This window comes from Chiloscyllium punctatum, chromosome 11 (genome assembly GCF_047496795.1).
Source record: "Chiloscyllium punctatum isolate Juve2018m chromosome 11, sChiPun1.3, whole genome shotgun sequence".
NCBI classification, from domain to species: domain Eukaryota; kingdom Metazoa; phylum Chordata; class Chondrichthyes; order Orectolobiformes; family Hemiscylliidae; genus Chiloscyllium; species Chiloscyllium punctatum.
Window position 1 is genome coordinate 18,788,786 of NC_092749.1, and position 16,838 is coordinate 18,805,623.

Sequence of the window (16,838 nt, forward strand, 5' to 3'; positions counted from 1 at the left end):
TGCCGGCTTTGCCAGTGACGCCCACATCCCATTAGAGAAAGTGTATAGAAAATAAAATAACATAATGCGCGCCACAGGAATCCTTTCCGTGCCTAACTGGGTCCCCAACCGAGTGTGGTTTACGCGCAGAAGGAAAACTTGCGGCCAAGTAACGCCAATGAGGGTGGGGAAAGAGGAGTCTGCCCCCTCTCAGAGAACACAGCGTTCCTCAGGAATTCAGGGAGCGGACCCTTCCCACTATGGGATAAATAACATCGTTTATATTCACACCCTTTCAACAGCTGGAGGGTGAGTTTTGAAACGACTTCAGCATTTCTGATGGTGATTATGTTAAAATAAACCCTTAAGGTGTGAGGCAAAGGTGAGGACTGCAGATGCTGGAGATCAGGGTCTAGATTAGAGTGGTGCTGGAAAAGCACAACAACTCAGACAGCATCCGAGGAGCAGGAAAATCGACATTTCGGGCAAAAGCCCTTCATTCGGAAGGATTTAAGGTTGTAGCCTAGCCCAGTGTTTTTTTTCTGACAAATGACAATTCGCGATCCAGTATGACGATTTGACAACAGATAGTTTTGTGAGGAGATTGTGAGGGGTATATGTTGATCAAGGTGATCTAATTATCGCTTAAGAATAGCCTGTCGTATTTAAACCACGGATTAAATTGGGAGGTTACAAACAGGAAGGCGCCCAAACCCATTTAATTCCAGCGAGAGACTCGGGACGACATACCGCACGTCCCTCAGGAACTCACACACTCCCAGTTTCTGGAATCCAGAATAAAACTCGGGCAAGACGCCACATACAATCGGCAGCTTCCCCCGGGGTCACTGAATAGCTGGCTCCTCAGAGTACTCTCCAGAAAGATTTTCCACACACACACTAACACACTCCCAACTTCAGAAATACCAACTCTCCCTGAATAAAACACCAAGAGGCAGTCAAACGCTGGAGAAAGCACGGGCAAGTTGCTAACAGTGTGTTCAGCTCACTCTCCTGCACTCAAAACTCACCAGAACTTGTGTTTATATATTCAGGAACAACAGGAGAGAGAGAGAGAGAGAGAAAGGAGCCTTCTCAAACAGACATTCCACACACACTCGCTGTATTCTGAAACTCGCCTTGACGCATTCGTTAAGAAATTTGAAAATAAATAAAAACATCACAACTGAGAGAGCTGGTCAAAGCCAGTGTGGGAGAATGCAGGGGCGATCCACAGCAAATATCTGCAGCCTGTAACAGGTTGGACGTGTCTCAGACTAACCCTGATCTCCCCTCCAGGAGTCTGACCTGAGAGCTCCCCACGGGTCTTTAACCCACTGCTCCCGATCAATCAATCCCTCAGCATCCCCTCCTGCCTGAAAACTGTCCCGCAGTGTAGCCTTGGAGCTGGGGAGGAAAGGGCTGTGTCAAGGCACTGCCTTCAGTAGTAAACAGGAGAGGGATTTCTACACAGATACATAATCACACAGACACAAAGTAAAGATTCAGGGACACTCGGTAACTTACAGAAGCGGCTACAAAGTGAGGCGAACACCAGCTCCTTGCGCCAGCACTGGCTCCTGATGAGTTTGTAGACACAATGTTGCCATCACCGAGATCCCAAGCCACAGCCGCAATGTTGCAACATTCTGTGAATGGGGCCACGCAGGAGGTGAGCTCTGGGCGGTCGAGGACGCGCTTTGCGACGGGCACGTTCACGAATCACGCGCTTCTTTTGGCAAGGAAAATGGCCCAATCCCCGTCCCCTTCTCTCTAACACACACAGGAGCAGATTGCTTCCTGACTGTCACCAGTCTCTCTCTCTCTCTCTCTGACTCACACACAGGAGCAGATTGCTTCCTGACTGTCACCAGTCTCTCTCTCTCTCTCTCTGACTCACACAGGAGCAGATTGCTACCTGACTGTCACCAGTCTCTCTCTCTCTCTCTCTCTGACTCACACACAGGAGCAGATTGCTTCCTGACTGTCACCAGTCTCTCTCTCTCTCTCTCTCTGACTCACACACAGGAGCAGATTGCTTCCTGACTGTCACCAGTCTCTCTCTCTCTCTCTCTAACACACACAGGAGCAGATTGCTTCCTGACTGTCACCAGTCTCTCTCTCTCTCTCTGACTCACACACAGGAGCAGATTGCTTCCTGACTGTCACCAGTCTCTCTCTCTCTCTCTCTGACTCACACACAGGAGCAGATTGCTTCCTGACTGTCACCAGTCTCTCTCTCTCTCTCTCTGACTCACACACAGGGGCAGATTGCTTCAGGGTTGTCATCAGTCTCTCTGTCTCTCTCTGATACACACACAGGAGCAGATGGCTTTCTGACTGTCGCCAGATTTTCTCTGATACATACACACACGCAGGAACGGATGGCTTCAGGACTGTCACCAGTCTCTACCTCTCTCTCTCTGACTGCCACACTGGAGCAGATTGCTTCAGGACTGTTATTAGTCTGCCTTGCCAGGTTTCCCAGTGATGGGGAAGTCCCCTGCTGGGCTGGCCATTGAGTTAGGGTCTCCCAGATTCCAGATTTAACTACGTGGTGAACTTTCAGATAACACACCAGGAGCATTCTATGAGCTACTACTGCTTGACCATACTCAGACTCCCTGGAAATGCCTCTCAATGAGAATTTGGGATGAGCAGTGGGGATCCTGGAAGTTGGCTAAGCAGCGTAACAGAACACGGCAACAGCTATCAATGAATATCCTTTCGGCAGCACGATGACAGAAGCACATTACTTTGGCTACTCTGGGTCATGTCACAAAAGCTGCTGGCACTAGTTAGTTGGAGTTTGGGTTTGAGATGTGTCTCTCCACATGAGATTTCTTTGCCTGATTGAACTGCATGTTTTAGTTGAGTGGTTATGATGTGGACAATGCAGTCAGTGTAACCTCACCCATTACTTTTCACTGGCCTGATCAAAAATTTTAACTAAAATTGTTTAATATATCATTACAACTCCATAACACTGTAGCCCTTTTGCTATAAATTCTGTGTCATATGGTCATGTTCCACAACCAGCTGATGAAGAGGCAGCGCCTTGAAAGCTAGTGCTTCCAAATAAACCTGCTGGACTATAACCTGGTGTTGGGTGATATTTAACTCAGATCAGAACTGATGGTAATCCTATCTTGGGCCTAGAAGTAACACTAGGTTGTTTGATTCAAAGAGAATATGCTTGGGAATGGAATTGATGTCTGGCATGCTTCATCATCCATGCCTGGACACAGGCAGACCTACAGCATTCTGTAAATCATTGCTCGACTGATAGCCTTATCTTTTCTACTTACATCTTCATATGCTTCAAATGAGACAGGGTCTTGCCTTATCCAGCAGAGGGATCCTTGCAGGCACTTCATCCTGTGTTACCTTAACCAGGTCAATCATTTACAGCACGTTAACTTGGCAGATGATACAAAGACAGGTAGAGAGACAGGGAGCTTTGAGGAGGTGGGGAGGCTGCAGAAGGATTTGGACAGGTTAGGAGAGTGGACAAAGCAGTGTCAGATGGAGTACAATGTGGAAAGTATGAGGTCATGTACTTTGGTAGGAAGAATAGAGGCATGGACTATTTTCTAAATTCAGAAATCTGAAGTGCAAAGAGACTTAAGAGTTCTAGTCCAGGATTCTCTCAAGGTAAACTTGCAGGCTGAGTCAGTAGTTAGAAAGGCCAATGCAATGATGGCATTTATTTTGAGAGGACTTGAATACAAAAGCAGGGATGTAATTCTGGGGCTCTATAAAGCTCTGGTCAGGCCACATTTAGAGTTTTGTGTGTAGTTTTGGGCCCTAAAGCTCAGAAAGAATGTACTGGCCTGGAGCGTATTCAGAGGAGGTTCATGAGAATGGTCCCAGGAATGAAAAGCTTAACATATGAAGAATGTTTGAGGACTCTGAGTTTTCACTTATTGGAGTTTAGGAGGATAAGGGGGATCTAATTGAAATATACAGAATACGGAATGGCCTGGACAGAGTAGATGTTGGGAAGGTGTTTCCATTGGTAGGAGAGACTAGGACCTGAGGGCATAGCCTTAGAGTAAAAGGAAGACCTTTTGGAACAAAGATAAGGAGAAACTTCTTCAACCAGAGAGTGGTGAATCTTTGGAATTCATTGCCACAGAAGATTGTGGAGGCCAGATCATTGAGTATATTTAACATGGAGATAGGTAGGCTCTTATGTATCAAGGGGATCACGGCTACAGGGAGAAAGGGGGAGAATGGGGTTGAGATGGTTATCAGCCATAATTGAATGGCAGAGCAGACTCCAGGGGCTGACTGGCCTAATTTCTGCTCCCATGTCTTATGGTCTTATGGTCACTTTTATTCATCATTTAGGGTCTGGCCTCACAAAGTGGAGGTGAGGATCCCAGTGGGGTCACGAGTTCTGAGGCAGCAATGACTGCCCTTGTCACTGTAATTATAACAACTGGGCTCCTGCTCTAACAGGCCCCGGCTCACTCAGGCTCCTCCCCCGATTCTTGCAGTCCTCACCGAAAGGACACAGATATTTTCAAGCCTCAAAATTGAGTGACTGAGGGAAAGCATTTGGGAAGCACAGCTTTACAGTTCCTGCTTCCTAGCTATTGCATCTTGCATCTAAAGCCGTTGACCGTGGGTAAGTGACATGTGCCCCCTAGACAGAGGGTGATGACCAAACCCAATCCTGCAGGACAACTGAGTTTGCAGAGCTTTACACGAGCTTGGGGTAGAATTTTCAGTGGTTTACATCCAGATTTCTTCAAAATTCGCATTAGATCTGAAAATCGCTTTGTCATAAACAATTTGGATCAATCCACTACTTTGAAGTAACTTAATTTTAAATTACTGAAAACGACTTTTCGAAAATATGCGGAATTATCATTTGAGTGCAATAGTTAATGCCTTGCTGTTAGAAAGAAATCCACTCAAAAACTATCAAAAAGCCTTTAAGGCTAAAAAGAAAGTCCAACTTAATTCTCAGAACCTGCTCAAAGTGTTTCAAGCAAGCACCATTAGTGGAAACAACTTGTTAATAAATTTATGCAAAATTAATATCAGCAAATAAGCATATAAAGATACAGACAAATAACAAGGAAAGTGTCATGGTAACTTTGCTGGAATAGATTAGATTACTTACAGTGTGGAAACAGGCCCTTCGGCCCAACAAGTCCACACCGCCCCGCCGAAGCATAACCCACCCATACCCCTACATCTACCACTTACCTAACACTACGGGTAATTTAGCATAGCCAATTCACCTGACCTGCACATCTTTGGACTGTGGGAGGAAACCGGAGCACCCGGAGGAAACCCACGCAGACACGGGGAGAACGTGCAAACTCCACACAGTCAGTCGCCTGAGGCGGGAATTGAACCCGGGTCTCTAGCGCTGTGAGGCAGCAGTGCTAACCACTGTGCCACCGTGCCGCCCACAATAGTAAACTATAAAGCAACAGGTTCAAATCACCTTCACAGAAGTTGGCCAAATTTAAACACATTTAATAAATCTGGAATTGGAATTTAATTTTAGTAATGGTGACTATGACAACTATTATTGATTGTCAGAAAAAAGCCATTCAGTTCACTAATGTCCTTTAGGAAAGGAAATCTGCCATCTTTGCTTGGTCTGGCCTACACATGACTCCATGTTTCTGCAGTTGACTCCTAACTGCCCTCTGGAGTGGTCTAGAAGTCATTCAGTTCAAGGGGTAATTAGGGAATGTGTGGCTCAGTGGTTAGTACTGCAATGACACAGCGCCAGGGACCCAGGTTCAATTCCACCTTGGGCAACTCTGCAGAGTTTGTACATTCTCCCTGTATCTGTGTGGATTTGCTCCGGTTTCCACCCACTGTCCAAAGATGTGCAGGTTAGGTGGACTGGCCATGCTAAATTGCACATAGTACCCAGAGGTGTATAGGTTAGGTGGATTGGCTATGGGAAATGCAGGGTTACAGGGATAGGATAGGGTGAGTCTGGGTGTGATGCGCTTTGGAGAGTCAGTGTAGATTTGATGGACTGAATAGGCTACTACCACACCACTGGGATTCTATGATTGCTGATCTTTTGAGTGAAGTCCGCGTGCTATGAAATAATTTTTAAAAATTAACAAATAGCCTTTTAATTACCACCTCTCAGGAAATTCTAACCATTGATAGACTTTCTACCTGTGGCAGTAATTCCATTGACCAGAGAGCAAATATCATGATTTTGTTTACTTTCTCAGTTAGAAATAAGCCTGCTGATATGGGTTTTTAGCTAAAACTTCTCCCATATTTTCTGAGCTACAAGGACTTTTGAATGTTATTACTTATGGAGGAAAAGAAATTGTGAAATTGGGTTGGGGACTTATAATTACCTCAATGCTCCATCAAATTAATCCTGTCTGCCATCCCTAATTATACTGATGGCAATACATGGCTCAGAATTAGAAACAATTCATGAATGTTGGAATTATGTTATCAAATGGCTATCAAAAAAAATGTAATTGACTTGGATATAACGTAAGAATGTGGCGGTGATACTCAGATATCGATTATCTACAGAGTTGGTTGGAATTAAAGGATACTTAAGTCGAACCTTAAATCTAACTCCAATCTACATCAATTAAAATAATTAATAGTCATTCAACCATGACGGCATTCATGAGACATAGGCAAGTCAATTGTTATGAGTCATAGAATTTTACAGCACAGATTAATATGGTAATAAACACAAAGTACTACGGATGCTGGAGATCCAAAACAAAAATAAGTGCTAGAGAACTCAACAGATTGGTTATAGTATCAATGGAGAGGGAACCATTTGAACATTAGAGAAAAACAGAGTTAATGTCTTATCTCTGACATGACTGACATTCAGAACTGAAGGGAGCTGGTAAATTTTATTTTCATGCTGTTGACAAAGTTGCAGAAGGGGCGAATAGAGGAGGAAGGGTGAGGGTACTTAAAGCAAAAGACAAAGAAGGTAATGATGCTAGTAGAGGAGAGATTGAGATGCAAGATTGGTGTTAATGGTAGGTGTGAATAGTAGAAAATAGGTCAGCTTTGCTGAGTGGTCTATATGATGTAGAGAGGAAACTTGATTATCCGAACGACATAGGCGGACAGTATTTTGTTCGGATAATTGAATGTTCGGATAATTGAATGCCGGAGAAAACAATTTAGCCAAGCCTCAGGACCTTGCAATCTTGTTTGGATAATCCAAAATTCAGATAATCAAATGCCAGATAATTGAGGCTCCTCTGTATTTGTAGAATAAATTGGCAAAAGGACAGGCACTGATTATTCAGCTATTCAAGCATGATCCACTGTTGAATTTGATAATGGATGAGCTTTTCTCATGGTGTAAATTCTGAAAACTTACACTTCAGTCCCAAGAATATGTGTTGTACTATCAGTAAAAATTGACCAGACTCTCAGACCTGAACAGGAAATTAGAAAAAAAATTACAGCAGACAACAAAACATTTAGTACATTTCCTTTCTGTAAGTTTATCTTACACAAGTTTACTTTACATGCTGATTTATTAAATTGTGCTTTTATGCAATGGCACCATTTACAAAAGATTAAAATGCATTGCGCAACACCATTGGAATGTTGGCATGTGCCATGACTAATTGTAGTGTCACACTTAATTTTGAAATCCACAGCCAACCTTGCATATTTATTTGCCAACTATTAACCCTTTGAAGGTGACAAAAGTGTATCTGAACTTGACTGAAATGCACTCCAAACAGGAACATACTAACACAGGGAAGTGAAGGGAAGGGTGCAAAAAATGACCAAGAAAATCTAAATTTTGAATACACTCACAGTTCCCAGCGTATTCTGTAACAGTCTCAGCAAGGGAAGAGTTTAAGTGCTGTATTGGGTCACCAGGCCAAGAGTCATTGTGTTTGGCTGTGCTGTTCCCTGGGGCATTCTTCATGCTGGTTTGAGCAGTAATGAGAGTTTCTGCAAGAGGACACCTTTGAATGTCAGTGAAGACTGCTGGGAACTAGAATGACCATGTTTCCCAGAAAGCTCCCGGAGGTCTGGATTGGTTATAGTCCCAGAGTGGTCACTCTGGTCTGCCTTGCCTCTCAATCACTATATACTTTACACTCAGGTGGCTCTGAGGTGGGAGCCAACTGTCCACTGGCATTCTCAAGGCCTTCTGCAACTATGGAAACCTCAAGGATTAGAGTGTGTACCGAGTACAGATGGGATTATTGGTTAATTTTATGTTTCCTGTTTCACTGTTTTGACCCTTGTTAGCTGTATTTTTGTTTAATCATATTGCAGCACCCCAGGGTTCCTTTACAGTTTCAGTAAGAAAAGGTTTTACAACATCAAGCATTGACTTGTTTCGATATATTGTCACATGTGGGTGAGATGTCCCCAGATCCCCACAAGCAATCATTCTGTATTTCACCAATGGACTTGTCTGTAATCAAACAAACAATGGGGAGAAAATGTATCTAAATGTTTAATTCACCCATGTTCTATGGGCTAGAGTTTAATTGGTGTCTCAGATTTGGTCACTTCCCAGAACAAACTTTCCACAGGTTCCACTACAGGAGGAACCTTTGCTCTTCGGTGTGACGGATCCACTTATTTTTTAATCTGGTTGGTTTCCTTTTGTTTAGAGATTTTTGCATGTGTTTATGATTTCAAGATGAATAAGCCTTAGACAATATATCTCATGATCCAATAGCTGTGTGGGTGTCACAGTAGCTCAGTGGTTAGCACTGCTGCCTCATAGTGCCAGGGGCCTGGGTTCAATCCCAACCTTGGTTGACTGTGTGGAGTTTGCACATTCTCCCCTTGTCTGGGTGGTCCTCTGGGTGCTCCAACTTTCTCCCACAGTTCAAAGATATGTTGTTTATGTAGGTTGGACAGGCTAAATTGCCTATAGTGTCTTGGGATATGCAGGCTAGGTGGATTAGTCATGGGAAATGCAGGGTTAAAGAGATAGAGGTGGGTCAGATTGTCGGTGTAGAAGTAATGGGCTGAATGGCCTGCTTCCACACAGTGGAGATTCTATGAAACTGTGTTGCATAACAAGAGGTGTAGCAGTTGACAATCATTATATACTTCCTCATGATGGTATACACTAGACTGTGTTTAAAGTAGAATGTCCATCCGTATTCTTCAAAAGCTACACTAATACAACCTTTAAACAGACATGCGTTTTAAATGGAGAGACAATGGTATTGTGGTAATCCTGGGGACCAGGCTCATGCACTGGCCTCACGGGTTCATGATATGGTGGGATTTAAAATCAGTCAATAAATCGTGAAACCACCATAAATTATTGTAAAAACCCATCTGGTTCACTTCTGCCTTTAAGGAACGAAAGCTGCTGTGCTTACCTGGTCTGGTTTACATTGATTTTCATATCTGCAGCTACTCTTAGCTGCCCTGACTTGTAAGCCCATGGTATCTACAGATTTACTGCAGTAACTTGCCAAACCTCCTTTGGTAGCACCTTCCAAAACCATGATCACTAGGAGCTGAAGGGCAAGTGCAGCAGACACCTAAAAGTTTCTCTCCAAGTCAATCTTCCATAAACCAGCCCAGTCCAGTAAGGTAATTGAGCATAACTGTTCCTTTATTTTCCCAAGTATTTATTGGCTTACCTCAGAAAAATAATCAGGTGCACTTTTATTAAAACATTGAAAATGACCATTAACAGCTAGTTTCATGTTCAGGTCTAGATTCCAGCAAATTGCACAAAACATAAAGGCAAATGGTTTTGCATATAACTCGTTTTAAATCCCCCCGATCATTTGCACCATTTTGGCCAGTTCCCCCTAAATTTTACTGAAGTGTCTTGTAAAAATAATCAGAAGCCTTACCTCAGATTGCCAGTTATGCAATGAATTGTACCTTGGGAGGTATAGGGGAGATGTCAGGGGTGGGTTCTTCACCCAGAGAGTGGTGGGGGCATGGATGGGTGCTTAATCTAGGATAGAAGTTCGGCACAACATTGTGGGCCGAAGGGCCTGTTCTGTGCTGTATTGTTCTATGTTCTATGTTGGGAACTCTTCCTTGCTATTAATGAGCTTTGAAGTCAACATCTAAAATTGAGAGTAAATAGCTGTCATGCTCTAAACGGTGGTATGCTAATGTCAATATTTGTGTGATCTCTCATGTAAACATTTTCCCTTTAATGACTCATATGGGAATAAAGTTGTAAATTTTGAGATCTGTCATTCTGCAAACGTTAATAATTCATAGCATCCATTTTTGATATTGGACAATAATTGGAGTCACTGTTCCCTCTTGTGGTTGAATTTTAAGCAGTTTCTGAATGTCCCTTGATCTTTCAAATAACATGTAGTTTAGTTAGAAATAAAACCAGAAAGTGGTGGAGAATCTCATCAGATCTGGCAGCATCTGTGAAGAGGGAAATAGAGTTAATGTATTGAGTCAAGTGATGCTTATGGAAAGGTTACATTGGTCACTGTTTGGAGTTACCAGTATTAGTTTAGAGGTAGTGGTTAAACTCAGTACTTCAGCCTTAAAATAATAGCTATCTAATGTGTAAATTTCAGGATGAAAATAGCATTTGCCTCAGAGCTAATATCAAGTGGGAAATGGATTGAGATTTCCCCAGTTTTTTTAATTGATTTAATACTGCAGGTTTTATTTAACCAATAATGGACACAACTTTGTATCTACTGTGAACAAAATATAGAAAGCCAAGTATACCCCAGCAAGGAATTATAGATCAGAAACAGAAATTGCTGGAGAAACTCAGCAGGTCTGGCAGTATCAGTGGAGAGAAAGCAGAGTTAACATTTCGAGTCCAGTGACCCTTCAAAAGGATCTCCTCAGAAGCTGCCCAGACCTGTTGGGTTTCTCCAGCAATTTCTGTTTTCCTTTCAGATTTCCATCATCTGGAGTTCTGTTTTATTTTAGGGAATTCTTTATAAAGATGGCTCCAGGGATAAGGAATTTCAGTTATGAAGATACATTGGAAAAATTCAGACTGTCTTCTTTGAAGAGGGGAAGACTGACAGGAGATTTAACAGAAGTATTCAAAAACATCGTAAGAGGTCGAGACAAAGTAAGTAAGAAAATAATATTCACTCATGTGAAAGGATCAAAAATGAGAGGACACAAATTTAAAGTAATATAAATTATATTTTACTGAAAAGAAGGAACAACACCATTTTCATTCAATGAGTAGTTGGGCCATGACAATTGTAAGTGAAGGCAGGTCCAATCAGGTATTTCAAAAGGGAATGATGATGATTCTGATGAATGACTTTATATCACACAACAGGTTGGCATCCTCATGTCTAAAGGTGATAAATGGTTTGTGATTGTTCCAATTATGGCTACAGAAAGAGAGCACCAAGTGAATGCAATGTACTAGACAGGAGTGCTTCATACAACACGTGACTCAAGGTGGGGACCCAAAAGTAATACCCTCAAAGGAACAATTGAGGCTTGATAATGGAACAACAGACATACCAAAGGACAAATGAAACTGAGAGCCCAATGCAATGGGAAGAATGCAGATCTGGACTTCCAGATAGCAGGCAATAAGCAAATCCACTCAACACACATGAAGCAAGAGCAACAATTAGAGTGGTGCTGGAAAAGCACAGCAAGTCAGGCAGCATCCGAGGAGCAGGAAAATCGATGTTTCAGGAATGAAGCAAGTCTAACACTTGGACTGGTAACCCTACACATACCAGAAGAGATTGCCAGCATTTTGCAGACTGCTAAGCCAATGATCTCTAAGCAGATCATAAATGATTTCAAAGACCTTCTCATATGTGTATTCCTGCTAAACATCATCTCAAAGCAGACAAGAGTGTGAGATAAACAGAACAACTGCTGAGGAGATTTTCCAATTTCTCTCAAACACAGCCTGAACAACAAGATAAAGGAGTCAATGGCCTCAGCAAGCCAGGGAGAGAACATCACCCAAGGAACATCACCCAGATACCAGACAATCTGACAATAACTCGCACACATGCACCCAAATACTTCAGACATACTGAATTAAATGCATGTGCAGAAACTGATGAAAGTGAAACAGACAAGGATCCTAACAAATTGATTTATCCATGATATCTTTTCTATGTTGTTCATGAATATTGGGTAATTGTAATATGCAAATAATATTTAGAGATATGCATTTGTACATAGTATACTAGCTGTGTTACGTGAGCCAGGTGATCTCTACCTCTACTGTAAATGTGTTGTCTTTATTTTGTCGCAACCATTAGACATACTGAAACAGGAGTAGTTGGGTGGCCAAAGAAGCAGCATGGCGATGATGGACCAAATGGTCCCCTTCTGTGTTGTATTATTTGAATGCTGGAATGCCTAAAGCAGAATAACAGTTGAGTTTCCTTTCATTGTAGCGTCTCAGTATACAATGTGGTTCTTGTGAAGTAATAAACGTAAGTTATTGCGACAATTGCAATTCGCTGCCAGTTTTTGCTTCATGACAAGGTCTTTTAAAATAAGTCACAAGAGACGTTCATTTCTCATTATCTGATATTTCTCTCCTACTTAATGTGTTGAAACAAAGTCTCGTCAAATATTCTCCATCGTTTTGCTTTCCATGACCTTAAAAATGCAGCTCCTCTCTGTCTTTCCTCCTTTGTACAATCTTCAGGTAGTTAATGTCATAACGGTGATGAAAAACCCATTGTTTTCACCATGTTACAATATTATGTAATGCCTGGGTACAAACCACGGGTGGCTGGTGACTTGGGTAAAGTGCTGCCACAATCCAGTGCTATCAGTTATCTGTGGAAGAGGATGGATCATGAATAAGTCTCAGTGGAAGAGGTTCTTGTCCTTACTAATAGGATGTGGTTTATTCTTTTCTGAAGAACGGTCACTGGACTCAAAGTGTTAACTCTGCCTTCTTTCTATAGATGCTGCCTGACCTGCTGTGTTTCTTCAAAGGTTTCTGTGTTATGGTTTATTATATAACTGTAATTTAATATGGGTTACATTAACTCTTAGATATGTTAACTATGAACACAAAGTAGGCAAGGCTATAGCTATCAGAAGCTGAGTGGCAGAAGGCAGAGAGTGGGATAAAGCAGTCTTTTTCAGGATGATAGCTGGTGGCTAGTTGAGTTCCATATGGATCAGTATTGGGACCACAACCATTTACGTGATAGATTAACAATCTGGACAAAGGAACAGATGACATTGTTTCTAAGTTTGTAGATGATGCAAAAATAGTTGGAGGAACAGGTAAAGTTGAGGAAACGGGGAGGCTGCATAAAGGGTTTGGACAGGCTAGGAGAGTGGGAAAAGAAGTGAGACATGGAATACAATGTGGAAAAGTGTGAGGTCATGCACTTTATTAGGAAGCAGAGAAGCATTGATTATTTTCTCAGTAGGGAAAGTCTTTGGAAATATGAAGCATAAGGGACTGAGGAGTTCTTGTTCAGGATTATCTTAAGATTAACATGCAGGTTCAGTTAGTAGTTAGGAAGGCAATGCAATTCCTTTCAAGAGGGCTAGAATGCAAGAGCAGGGATATACGGCTGAGGCTGGATACACAGCTCACATCTGGAGTGTTATGAGCAAGTTTATCTAAGGAAGGAGATACTGCCACTGAACACAATCCAGAGGAGGTTTATCAGGATGATCGCGGGGATGAACGACTTGCCAAATGAGAAGTGGGTCTGTACCCGATGAAATTTAGAAAGATGAAGTGGGCTCTAACTGAAACTTACAGAATATTGAGAGACTGGGTAGGAGAGGCAAGGACCCGAGGGCACAGCCTCAGATTGAAGGCATGACCCTTTAGAACTGAGATGAGGAGAAATCCCTACAGTCAGAGGGTGGTTAATCTGTGGAACTCATTGCCGCAGTGGGCTGTGGAAGCCAAGTCATTGAATGTATTTAAGACAGAGATTAGATTCCCTACAGTGTGGAAACAGGCCCTTCGGCCCAACAAGTTCACACCAACCCTCCAAAGAGTAACTGACCCCCCCTTCTGACTAATGCACCTAACAACTATGGACAATTTAGCATGGCCAATTCACCTGACCTGCACATCTTTGGAATGTAGGAGGAAACCGGAGCACCCGGAGGAAACCGACGCAGACACAGGGAGAATGTGCAAACTCCACACAGACAGTAGCCAAAGACTGGAATCGAACCTGGGACCCTGTTGCTGTGAGGCAGCAGTGCTAACCACTGAGCCACCGTACCGCCTAGATAGGTTCATCATTAGTAAGGGGATCAAGGGTTATGAGGTGAAGGCAGAAGAATGGGGTTGAGAAACATATCAGCAATGATCAAATGGCAGAGGAGACTCACTGGGCCGAATGGCCTAATTCAGCTCATACAGTCTTATGATCTTATGTGACAGTCTGCTGTCTGCTGTCTGCTCAACCCATTGACAGTGTTAGGTATCAAAACGGGCTGGTGCCTCAGATTAGTTCAGATTAACCATTCCATATCGATAATCCTTTGTCTTAAAAAACAGAAAGCGTTGGAGAAACTCAGCAAGACAAGCTGTACTTGTGAAGAGAAAAATAAAATTAATATTTTGAGTTGGATATGACTCATCTTTGGAACCAGAGGAGCTGGATAATGATGCTTTTTATGCTGTTGATAAAGGGGAAGGAAGAACTAGTGGAACAGATGGTGAAGTCAGAGGGAGCGCTGACGGTAGTAGGGATGATATATAGGTGCAACAGAAGTGTTAATATTAGGTATGAATAGTAGAACAGAAATTGATTATGGAAAAAGCAAGCCCATGCAAACAAAAACTGGTGGTGCCAGGAGTGGGGGCAGAGATCGTCATTTGAAGTTTGATGTTCTGGAGGCTATAAAGTGCCTATGCAGAAAATGAGGTGCTATTCCCACAGCTGACTTTGGGTTCTTCTGGAACACTGCAGCTGGCCTAGGACAGAACTGTTTTCATGAGAACAAGATGGTGCATTGTAATAGAAGGTCAGGATCATTCCTATAGACAGAGTAGAGGTGTTCCACAAAACGATCACCAAGTCTGCAATTATTCTTATTAGTGTCGAAGAGACCGCATTGTAATCAGCAACTACGGTAGATTAAATTGAACAAAGTACAAGTGTTCGGGACATTGGACAGCAAGGACAGAGGCGGTAAATGGAGGGGGCTGAGGAAGTGTTACAAGTGGCAGAGGTGTGAACCAGGGAACAGTCCCTGTGGAGTGCTGAAAGACAGGGGAGACAAAAATAGAAATTACTGAAAAAGCTCTGCAGGTCTGGCAGCATTGTGGAGAGAAATCAGAGTTAACGTTTTGGGTGGAGTGACCCTTCCTCAGAACAGGGAACAGGGGAAGATGTGTGCAGTGCTGGTATCCTGCTGTAGATTGACATCCTTTGAATGCAGAGGCTGCTGGGGTGAAAGTGAGGACAAGAGGAACACTATCATGGTTCTGGGAGTGAGGAGAAGAAGTGAGTACACAGTGTGGAAAAATGGGCTGTATAGGACTGAGATGAAGGTGACTCTTTGATTGAGGGAAAAAGAGTTCATGTCAGAGGCAGCCTGGTGGAAAGTGGTGTCATTGGAACAGATGCACTGAAGACAGAGAAAGTGGGAGTATGGAATGGAGTCTTTACAGGATACAGGATGTGAGATGGTGTAATCAAGGTAACTGCAGGAGATGGTGGGTTTGCAATGGATATCCCCAGAAATAAAAACACCAAAGCCAAGGAAGGGAAGAGAAGAGCCAGAGATGAACTAGGTGAAAATAAATAAAGAATGGAAATCAGATGCAGAATTGACTAATTTTTTCAATTCTGGATGAGTGGAGGAAGCAGCACTAATGATATCATCAGCATACTAGGGAAAGAGCTGTGGGAGGGGTCTTGAACAAAACTGGACAAGTGTTCTAGTTAACTCAGCACAGACTAGGAAGTGAACTTGGGACTTCCTGATTTGCATTGCTAACATGGGTCTAAAATTACAAGGGTGCTTTGTAAAATACAATCTACCTCCTTGCTATGCTGATGAGAATTGTTTTGTGTGTTTCACACAAATTATATTCAAAATACTTGCATTAAAATAGAATTTTGAAAACAGCCCATTTCAGCAGTGTAGAACAGGGAGTAATATTCAGATCTGGCGACGAACAGCTACATCAATTGTGCACTATAAACCTAATCAGTGTCCCTTGGACATAAGGGACCAAACGTGGTGACCAATCCAATTGGAAGTACGAGGGTGAATGAGAAGAAAGGCTTGTATTGAGGTCACGGGCATCAGAGATGGAGGTGAAGTATGATTGTGAAAACTAGTCACTGTAATTGTAATGTGGTGAATGCAGTGCCAAAGGCTAGGCAGCTGGGAATTTGGAAGTATCATTGAAAGTGACTTGGAGGAAAAGATCTTCCAGAGTGGATCGCATCAGATCAGTGATGTTATCATGAGTGACTAAGCAATCGACCAGTCTTCCGTGCAATGGTTGATCATTCCTGTGCAGTATTTGATTGATGAATTTTGTCATATTTCTCAGCCAGTGTTAATTATCCAAGCCCCAGTGATGTGGTTTTATGTGAAACTCGCCAAACATTTTCTTTCAGATATTTTTTTTTTATTTCAAAAATATACTTTATTCATAAATGATTTGATGGTCTGTACATTGGATCATGCCATACATATGTCCATATTTACAAACACAGATTCGACTTTATTCTTGTCCTTTACAATCCTGTGCATTTTTTCAATCTTGTATATATACATATATTTGGCTGAGGCATCAGCAGAGCCCAAAAAAACGTCTGTATGGGCCCCCTGTTCTTCTTTCGGCAGGCCGATCTTACACAGTGGTCTTTCCCCACCGCGCCTTGGCGGCAGCTGCCCCAAGCTTCAGCGCGTCCCTCAACACGTAGTCTTGGACCTTG

At 42.6% G+C, this 16,838-nt stretch overlaps 1 protein-coding gene and 1 long non-coding RNA gene across 5 annotated transcripts in view; one reads left to right on the forward strand and one right to left on the reverse strand.

The window, feature by feature from the left end:
* LOC140482781 (FERM domain-containing protein 6-like) overlaps nt 1-16,838 on the reverse strand; it is a 109,257-nt gene that overhangs the window by 73,928 nt on the left and 18,491 nt on the right. Inside the window, exon 1 of one of the 4 annotated variants that reach the window (XM_072580391.1) lies at nt 9,816-9,834. The exons of 1 other annotated variant lie outside the window; for it this stretch is intronic. The gene's annotated coding sequence lies outside the window, so the exon portion shown is untranslated. Of the gene's footprint in view, nt 1-1,506; nt 1,837-9,815; nt 9,835-16,838 lie in introns of those variants that run through there. 2 more of the 4 variants (XM_072580392.1, XM_072580388.1) reach the window with 2 other exon arrangements.
* Nucleotides 212-12,353, forward strand: LOC140482782 (uncharacterized). Its single transcript, XR_011961788.1, has 3 exons — nt 212-288; nt 10,882-11,029; nt 11,249-12,353. It is a non-coding gene; the product is annotated as an uncharacterized lncRNA (long non-coding RNA).